At 39.5% G+C, this 9,956-nt stretch overlaps 1 long non-coding RNA gene across 2 annotated transcripts; it reads right to left on the minus strand.

Moving 5' to 3' along the window:
• Window positions 1–3,424: 3,424 nt before the first annotated feature.
• On the minus strand, window positions 3,425–8,755 carry LOC139716853 (uncharacterized). 2 transcript variants are annotated; one of them, XR_011709922.1, is made up of 3 exons: window positions 8,073–8,755; window positions 4,433–4,577; window positions 3,425–3,721 (listed from the first exon to the last, which is right to left on the minus strand). It is a non-coding gene; the product is annotated as an uncharacterized lncRNA (long non-coding RNA). The 2 variants fall into 2 exon arrangements; XR_011709921.1 differs by lacking the exon at window positions 8,073–8,755 and adding an exon at window positions 5,037–5,101.
• Window positions 8,756–9,956: the final 1,201 nt, after the last annotated feature.

Here is a 9,956-nt window from a genome sequence, read left to right on the forward strand (position 1 = left end):
GTTAAAAATCTCAAATTTTATTCATCCAACGAATGCAGCAAATTAATGTTGGCATCATGAATATCACAAATGAATCTTACATAATTGAAAAGAAATTGAATTGCAGCATTGAATAAACATATGAATATACAGGGTTACATAAAAACACTCAATGCACAATGGGAAGCATGAAATAAATCAAGAGTCGAGCTCTACAACTGCATATCTCCTTATATACAACATTTATATAAAATTGAACCCGTAAATGGCCATGTGTTGTGAACTTGCAACCCAAAAGGGTGGACCAAAAAAAAAAAAATGTTATGATTCATTGTTATATGAGCTCATTAAGCACATGAAATTGTGACACGGCAAGTGATAGAATAAAAAAAACGATGAAGGTGCGGGGGAGGTGAGGGGGAGAGGGGAGAGAAACGGTACACATAAAGTCTATGGGAGCGATTTTTTAAATTATGTGAATAACTTTGCTATACTAGGAACTAGGCAGTTGATTTTGGTTTTTTCTTACAGCTAGGACAGGTATAATAATCCAACTCCAAATGCATTATAAATTTCTCAATGATAATTATCTCAAATCAAGTCACAAAAGCTTTAATCATATGACCAAGTCAACTTAACACTATGAGAGCAAATTTATTATAATTCATAATGTTGGTATAATATGGGCTACAAACTTGATTTGAGTCTTTCTCATCCTCATTATTTCAGCTTCATAACGCATGTTTTATTGTACAGTGTATTAAGAACTATAAACTATATGTGGCTATACAACTCGAAATCTGTGTCAAGGAGTAGCCGCAAGGCAAAGTCTGAAACTAAAGCAGAAATTCATTCCCAAGGATTGTGTACTAAATGTACAGTACATGTATTTTGGAATTTAATTAGAGAAATCTGACTCTGGTTGCTTTCTTACAAATGATTATAACATAGGCATATAGTAATAACTCATTGAGATAATGTGTGTGGTTCCTATACAATTTCGTTATTACAGAGTATATTTCATAAACTTTCACACACAAACACATTACTGTCCATAAGAATAAGATGTAATGAGGCTTGCAGTGATGTAACATCCAATACAAATGTAGGTACATGTAATGTATTAATCTGATCTAAAGATACAACAAACGGAACAAATTCTCTAAAAATTTCAGATTTTGACTTTCTTTTTATATCATGCCATTTTGTACAGAAAGGATGCATTTCTGAAGGTGGTATCAAGGTATGAAATCAGACTAGTACAAGACCGATGTTAGTACACAAAACAGTCTGTCCAAAGGGGTTTTCCGAGGTATTGTCATGAACAACATTTCATGAATATTCTTTATCTTTAAGGTATCTACTTAAAACGTATCTTGACTGTAATGCTTTCGGGTCTGGAGAGCAAGATTTTTTTTCCCTCTCTTGGGGGCCCTATCCTCTGCCCCCCCCCCCCCCCCCCCCCCACCCCCGAGCTCCAAGGAGGTTATCATAGGTATTGAGGCATTGTCATGAACGTATATTCTTCACCTATAAAGATATCCACATACACCATATCTTGCCTATAATGCTTTTGGATCTGGAGCACAAAAGTTTCTCCCATCTTCCCTTGCCCCCCCCCCCCCCCCCCCTCGACCACATGCTCAACATGAACAACCTTGGGACCCTACCCACTAAGGATGATCCCAACCAAGTTTGACTGAAATCTGGACTCCGGTTTGAAGAAGATGGACATGTGTTTTTTCCCCTTGGCCCCCACCACCGAAACTTGGGTCTTTCCATGAACAAACTATATTCTTTATAGGTAAATGTATAGATCTACAAATAACATATTAACTGCATTGTTTTGGGGTCTGGAGAAGAAGATTTTTAAAGATTACCCCCTTTTTCCCCTTGGGGCTGTCCCCCTGGGCCACATGCTCCACATGAACAACTTTTGGTCCCTACCCCATAAGAATGATCCCCACCAAGTTTGGTTGATATCCGCCCACCAATTCTTGAGAAGAAGATGAAAATGTAAAAGTCTATGCACGACGCATGACGAACAAAAAGCGATCGATCGCAATAGCTCACTCAAGCCTTTGGCTCAGTTGAGTTTAAAATAGACACAATGAACATTACCCACTTCACTAGCAGTTGTTAAGACCACATTTTGAAAACAGTACATGGATCGACCAGTCTCTGTCCTAAAAATAGATCAATTTTTTTTTTTTCACCAGAAAGCCAGTTTCTGACTAAAGGCAGTTTATTGTGTTACTGATATTTGATCATCTAATATTCAAATTAAATATCAACTAGCACTAATTGACAAAATTTTAAACAGTTAACCAAAATAAACTAACAATTATACCTCAAATGACCTTGTTTTTTGACTTTTGAGGCTTTGACCCTGTCATGTGACTTCAAAGTGTGTCATAAGGGGAAAGTTACCATAGTGCACCTATTATCCAAGTTTGGTTACGATTGAAGTTCAAAAAAGTTACTGAAACTGTAACAGATGGACACATGGAAGGAAGCATGGATGAACATACAGAATTTGGATCGTTTTGTGTCATCACAATATTTGGTGAATACTGCCAGTTGTTTGGGAAAATAAAATCTTCCCTATAATAAGGTTGTTTTCAGGGCACCTTGAAGTTTCAAAACAAACTCTTTTCATCGACGAGCCCTGTTCTACTTTTAGTGTTGAAGTGCTGCAGTACGTCCTGGTAACAGCTTCATGTTCAACTACAGATGAGCCTGATGAGGCTGACTCTTCAACAAGAATGTAAGTTCCAACTTCAGAGGAGCATTTAATGTATCTCAAAAGAGGAAAAAGCAAGGATATGTACGTAGGCCTATACACCGATGGTAGCTGTCTCTTCTCGTTGGGCTTCTAATCTAACGTTGGAATTGTGTTCAGTCAGGGGCTTGGTGGGAGCTGCAACTACTCTCTCTCTGCCTGAGTTGATGAGTGGTGTCATAGCTCCTCAAGGTCTCCAAACGATACTCAATGAATCCCGAGATCCTTGTCATACAGCCTGAAATATAAGAATGCATTGTAGGTCAAAGCTTTTTCTCGAGTCTCAACAAATTTCACTTTGGCACAGAGTTGACTATAACTGATGAAGATCTGATAGCAGTAGAAATACATGTAGTGGCATTCTTATGGAAGAAAACGAGAATAGGTTTATAATAAATGAACGGCGCAACTGGCATGTTGGAGCTTACATTACATTACGTTACGTTGGAGTTTACGTACATCCAACCTAAGTCATGGAATCAGACCAATCTGCACACAAAATTTATTAGACATCTATGAACATGTACATCAAAGATTATCAAAAGCCCCCACATGGCCTGTATATTTGCCCAATGATTTAATTAAGACATAGATGCAATTAATTTCCCTGTAAAGGCCATTTTTTTTTTTTTGGGGGGGGGGCTCATGACCATATCCTGAACAACTTTGGGTCCTTGCCCCCTAACTAAACAAGGATGATCAACTCCTAGTATGGTTGAATTCTGTCCACTATCTCTGGAGAAAAGTTGAAAATGTTCAAGTTTTTGCAAGCTAGATGAATAAGATACCATGTATGTCACTTAAGCTTTCTGCTAAAGAGGGCTAAAAAGTTGTAGATCACATAAACTTATGAGTATAAACTTACATATCCTTGTGCACCTTGTGTGGTGTCTCACAAAGTGGGGTACTGCATCGCAACTGCCTTGGCTTCAACGCGTCTTTTGCTCACTACTTGGGTATCTGAATTTAAAAAGGAAGCAAGAAGAATGTTAATCATATTCTACAAAGCAAATATATAACATCAAAAAATTGACCCTCATTTCAATCTTTTAAGGGGCTGAACTATTTTCATGTTTTTTTTCCTTGGCATTAATTTCTATTGCTATTCAGTACCGCTGTTTCAAGTACTTTATTCATGTGCTTCTTACACCAAATATCAGTTAATACAAATGAAAATTTCATGCAGATGGGTTAAGTGTGGATGTGCACAGTTAGCAGAAAAATACAAGATGTGATTATCCATCGAACTTTATGGCAAATCAATTTCCATTTTTTTTATTCATCATTATTATAATTATATCATAAGTATTAGGACTATTATCATTTACATGTGGCCCAATGGGGCTACCAAGAAAATAAGTCAGCGCGGAGTCTTGTAGGTACACTCTGTTTACATGTTTCATACAAGTATATCAGTCTTTATTTTTAAATCTATAACCATCACTTCATTTACAACGTTATACTTACCGGTCCCTTCATTTTTTTTTTTTTTTTTTTTTTTTGGGGGGGGGGGGGGGGCACATTTTAGACTGTTATTCTCTATATTTGAGAAGACAAAAACAAAAGTGAACAGGCAAATTAGATGGTGCTATATTGCATGGAAATGTATAGTACAAGACATGACAATGGGAAACTGGTTTTCCAGACCAGTATTCAAACAATTGAACTTACGCTGTACAGTTTTCTGCTTCCATTATCAACAAGAAATATGCTACGATGATCTGGATAAGCAGGTGTCTCCTTGGAGCAGTCAGAACTCCTTCCATCAGCTATTGAAGTATCTCCTCCCCCTTGGAGTGATGTGTGTGTTGAATTCCTGGGCAAATAAGTAAAATTTAAAGGTTTTATAAATCATACAAATTATGGCATGAGGATAATAGGTCCCTCCAGTTTACATTATAAACTTGAAGTGCAAAATCATTTAATATACATATTTGCCATAAGCAACGTTCAGCTCTACTTACACAACTCAAGACTGACCATAACATGGTTTTCACTTCTGTCGATACAGCAAGTACACATTTTTCTTAAATACGAGTACTAACCTCTCAAGGCTTTCATTTTCAGAGAGAAGGACAGCTCCAAAACTGCTCCATGAAGAATAATTAATACTTGAAAATCATTTCTTCAAACAAAACAAAACCAACAAAGCTTTCAGTCTCTTAATGTAGCCTCTTATGTAATTACTGAGACTCTAGAATGTAAAATAAATGTGAATCAATTTCAAACTAGTCTCCCTTCATTAATCATCGTGGAAAACAACAGAATAGCTTACAGCAGGGTTAGTGCAATGGAAGTCCATATCTCAGAGGCTCCTTCGCTGATGTTGGCCCGGTGTTTCTAGCATTCGTCAACCCTGCATTCAATGGCTAGTCGTTGGCCACATCTGTTACATGTACTTCTTCAATCTGGTGATCTGCACCCTCGTGGTGTGACAGAGACTGTACAGCTATCAATCTGTCTTCGTTCTCCAAATGATGACCCCTTTACCGAGTTCCTTTAAATCACCATCACTCCCGAAGAACTGTCATGTTACGTCTTTTTATCTGGAGGAAAGCATGAAAACACAATGTTCAGAAATGGATTTAGAACTCATCTCCACAAGACAATATGCAGTTCCGTTTTGTCCACACAAATACTAAGTGTGCATCAATAGAAAAGCTAGAAATTACTTATTAGCTACATCGATCAGCATATTTAGAAAGACCCAAAGATGATCTCTGCCAAATTTCAATGCCTAAGGTCACCTGTAACTTTCATAAAAAACAATGTTCAAATATAGTACCCGTTGTCGTCTGCTAAAAGGGGGATCGATCTCCATGATGTGTGAGCACGTTGATCTTCAGCTAGAAGTGTGATGTCACAGTGGACTAACACTTAACAGTGCATGCATCGTATTTCTTACTTAGATGATTGCAACACATGTCGTGGGAGTGCAATAGCACTATGGTATTCTCCCAGCTGTGTGGATGCTCGAATGTGGTGGCAAATAAAAGTCCTTTTTACTACATAGGTCATCACAATTATATAAATCACCAAATTTCACCATTTTTTTTTTTATTACCGTAGGCCTATCAATCGAGATCACCTTCTGGCAACACAGTGTCAGTGATTCGGCTGTCGACTCAATAGCAATGTAGAGTTTCTGGACGCTTCTAGTCTATTGCATTAACCCTATTTCAACTGGGCTGTTGGAGACCAAGTTTTTACGGGGGGGGGGGGGGGGGGTCAATTTGACCCCCCTTCAGATCTCGGCCGCCGATCGCGCGATCGCCGCAAAATTTTGCCTGAAAATAGAGCCGGATGTCAACTACAAGATTACACGGTCATACAATAGAAAAAATGTTGATTTTATATTTTTGAATAAATTAATTATGCAAATTTATGCATGAAATTATATTTTTACATATAACTCCAACAAAAAGACTGAAGGATTGCTAAATTTTTGTGTCAGAGTTCCTCAAGACACATCAAACAATTTTCTTTTAAAAAAATAGCGCAGTCAAAATCAGTTTCTTTTGTTTTTTTATTGTTTTGTTAATTTTTCATGTATTTTACTGTTTTTTTCGATCTTTTGTTTTTCATTGTTTGTTTGTTTTTTTTCCAAAATTTGTTGCAGGCACTTTTTCAAGCTTATCTACATTAGAATTGATTAATTTCAATGGTTAAAAGTTGAAATAATCTAATTTATATCAATTAAACAAAAAACAACAACAAACAAACCACAATTTGCATAGGATTTGCACAGAAATCATGAATTTGAGCTGTTTTCAGGTTGACATGCATATGCAACACATTGCGTAACTTCAAAACGGTGTACCCGGACATCGCAAATTTGGTCTCAAAATATGCGGGAGACTTCAATGAAAAAAAGTCATGAAATGACGCGGCAAAATCTTTGCGCGTTGCGGAATCGTGGCGTGAAATGTCGAGAAGGGGGTCAATTTGACCCCCCCCCCCCCCCCCCAGTTAAAATAGGGTTAATTATAGCACAGCTTTATATACGTCGATCTCTAACCGTGGTCTAAACTCGACCAGACGTCTCCCTCTACATACTTTCCAGTGATCATCTCTGTGTGCATGATGCTATGCTTGTAGTCTGTGTAGAGTTCATACCACTGCACTGTAGACCTAACGTTAGGTCTATGATACCGCAATGAGAACCGGACCTAGGCCCTAGAATATAGCTTATCCTGGAAAACCGTTCAATGTAGGCCCTAGATGTTTAACAGTGGTCTAGGTTCTGCTTCTACTACGTTCTAGGGCTAAATCGTGATATCGGTCCCCTCTCATTCTGCGTGTGTGTCTCCACTAATGCGCAAAGTCTATGGAGGTTGAAAGAAGTCCCCAGCTATAGCGGTGAAGGGTGAGTGGGGACCTAACCGGAGTTCTAGACTACCTACTAATACTAGTTGGGCCTAACCCGTTAGTAATAGTAGGCCTATTTCGCGTTAATGCTGTTCTAGTTGGAATAGAATAAATGAGTAGGGCCTACAATTAACGCCAACGGTTGTGAGACTTGTTTAGACTAACGCCAACGGTTAGACTTTTACAGTTAGACTTAGAGTAAGCCCTACCTCGGTAGAACCCCAACTTAAGTACATGTAGACTAGACCGTGTCTAGTTCTATTAGTTTCTCTAAGATCTAACATTACACTGTTAGTAGTTAACGTTAGGCCTACGACTAACGTTCTGGAGAATTTAGACTCAGAGTTTAGTGTGTCCCAATATTTTCTGAAACGCATAATGTTAACGTTAGAACTTTTAGAACTCTATTAGAAGATAGCTCCTGATGATCGATGTATCATGAGAGGCATTTTTTCAACTTCGCTCTATAGGTGCCTACAAAAGTACAAGTAGCCCCCTCACACAGTTACAATGTCAGATGTACAATGTCAATGACGGTTACATTCGTCACTCATTTTTGTTAATTTTGGAAATCATAACCTGGTCTAGACTCTATTTTGTTTGAAAAATGCGTTTCTAACGTTAAAAAGTTAAAGACTTTATAGTCCGCGAATAGGCCGAGCCCCATCCCAACATGCACAAAGACTCAAGTATTACTGTAGTATTAGATTCCAACACCTAACAGTTGAGTTTCGGCCTCGGATTCTAGCTGTTAGGTGTTTATGGTAAGGTAACTGCGACCAGCCCCATAGCTAACTGTGTACACTAACGTTACAAGGAGCGTCCCTGGCCCGGGGTTATTCGTACGTAAGATAACTTAGATGGTCGTTTACGGAGAGGTAGTAGCCCATAATACTGGAAAAACTCAACAAGTTATAATTAGATCGATCTATGGTTTGCTTACCTTCAAAAATGTGAATAATATCTCCGCCCCACTCCATTTGAAGACAGAAATTTTCTCACGTCCATTACATCCAGGCTCTGATTCTCACGATTGCCCAAGCACGTAAATCCTATGCATATAATACACGCACAGCACATCGTATACACATGCACACAGTACGTCCACGCACAGGCGACAGACGCGTCGCTCAGGTAAACCTTCCCGCGCCCAAACCAGGGGAAATTGCGGCTGGTGATTGGCTTAAAGTAAACACATGACAGGGGAATTCTCAATTTCTATTGGCCTAACCAAATGCATTCAAATATGTATTCACTGGAATTCACCCTAGTTCTGCCAGCTTGACTTACTAGTTCACGGTAGTTCCTTCAGTTTTACTAACATGCGCTGTTTTCGTAAGATCAACGAGTTTATGATAGTTTCTCCACTTCGACTAGCTTTACACTAGTTCCTCCACTTTGACTAATTCTTGGCGTATACACTGCAAACTAGTACAGCATACAATTTTATGCTAGTCAGACTTGATTGACTAGCTTTGGGTTAGTAAACCATGGCCTGATTTAATCCAGCAGAGCATTACTAGCTGCATTGCCGCATTTTACTATCATCATGTTCGTATAGCAATTTTTACTAACCGTGCTCGACTAGTTTAATGCTAGTCAGGCCAGGAATTGACCCATTTAGGTTGTGTGTGTACACTTTGTAGAGGAAAAATGTATTGGTATGGGGTTGAAATGAACCTATTAGTTTCATAGCCAAATATTGTGGCCAATATCCAAGGATCGGAAATTATTTTGACCAGTCATCTTTGAAAAGCTTGAGATTTCCCGCAATGAACGGTTTTGGACAGTATACTCATCCTTTTTTTTCCATTTTGCTGGCTTGCGTAGAGACATTCATGACCCACGATGTATGCTTATGTGACACGTCAATTTTTCTCAGATGTCTTTCTGAACAATTTTGTATCAAGTGGAATCGACTTGCTGCGCAAGTGTTGTTGAGAAGGGTTGAGAAGGGGTTTCAAGATACCTCGATGGTGCATGCTCAGATTATACGATAAGCAAAGCCCGGGAGTGTCAGGCCATCGATGGTGACATGAGTTGTTTAATTCTCGTTGTGTCAATTGCATGGATGATTATCCGTGCATGATCTGTGAATTTCAGAAAGGGTTTATCTATGTGGTAGAAGTCCCTTCACTACATTTTGTTGTAGAGGTTGGGAGCTCACAAGACCCAAGTCCTCCTGATGGAGGATCGCCCAAATTTTGCTCTCGATTTTTGGTGTGAGAACTGCTTGGGCATTCGATGGCAATTGAGCATTTGCTTCGCGATTTTATAGAGACTTACCTTCTGATGTGGCAATGTAACTGCCTTCATTAGCAAATCAGCTAGTTTTTAAATTTGGCCCAAATGAGATCAGAATTTAAGTTAAAATCAAATTTGGTACCAGGCTTTGAAAGAGTTTGGCTGTAAGGGCATGGCATCCGGATCAATTCGGTTGTCAAAATGACCATAACCACAAGGGCAGAGTCAAGGCCACCCATACAGGGCAACGCAATCAGTTTTGCCGGGAAGGAGGCTGGCATGAGTATATCGTCGTCTGATGAGCTGCCGATGGGGTTGGCTAGCTCGCTGAAGTCTTCGATGGGCGGGGCAGCGCCCCTGTCCCTGCAGACATGGCTCGCATGTCCGGACTAATCGCCGGGAGGAGGAGCTCTCCTCCACCAGCTGGCATGGCTCGCATGCCGTTTGTCATTACAACGGTGTGCCGCCGCACTATCCATGAAGCGGGAGAGTATCTCGGATAACTCTTTCGAGTTGAGCTTCAAGGCGGCCTTCCCTGCCCTCATCTCCCCGCGGGGATGGGGGCTGAGAGGTAGCGTCGTCT

This window comes from Diadema antillarum, unplaced genomic scaffold (genome assembly GCF_040938485.1).
Source record: "Diadema antillarum isolate AM-2024a unplaced genomic scaffold, OU_Dant_1.0 scf00000070, whole genome shotgun sequence".
NCBI classification, from domain to species: Eukaryota; Metazoa; Echinodermata; class Echinoidea; order Diadematoida; family Diadematidae; genus Diadema; species Diadema antillarum.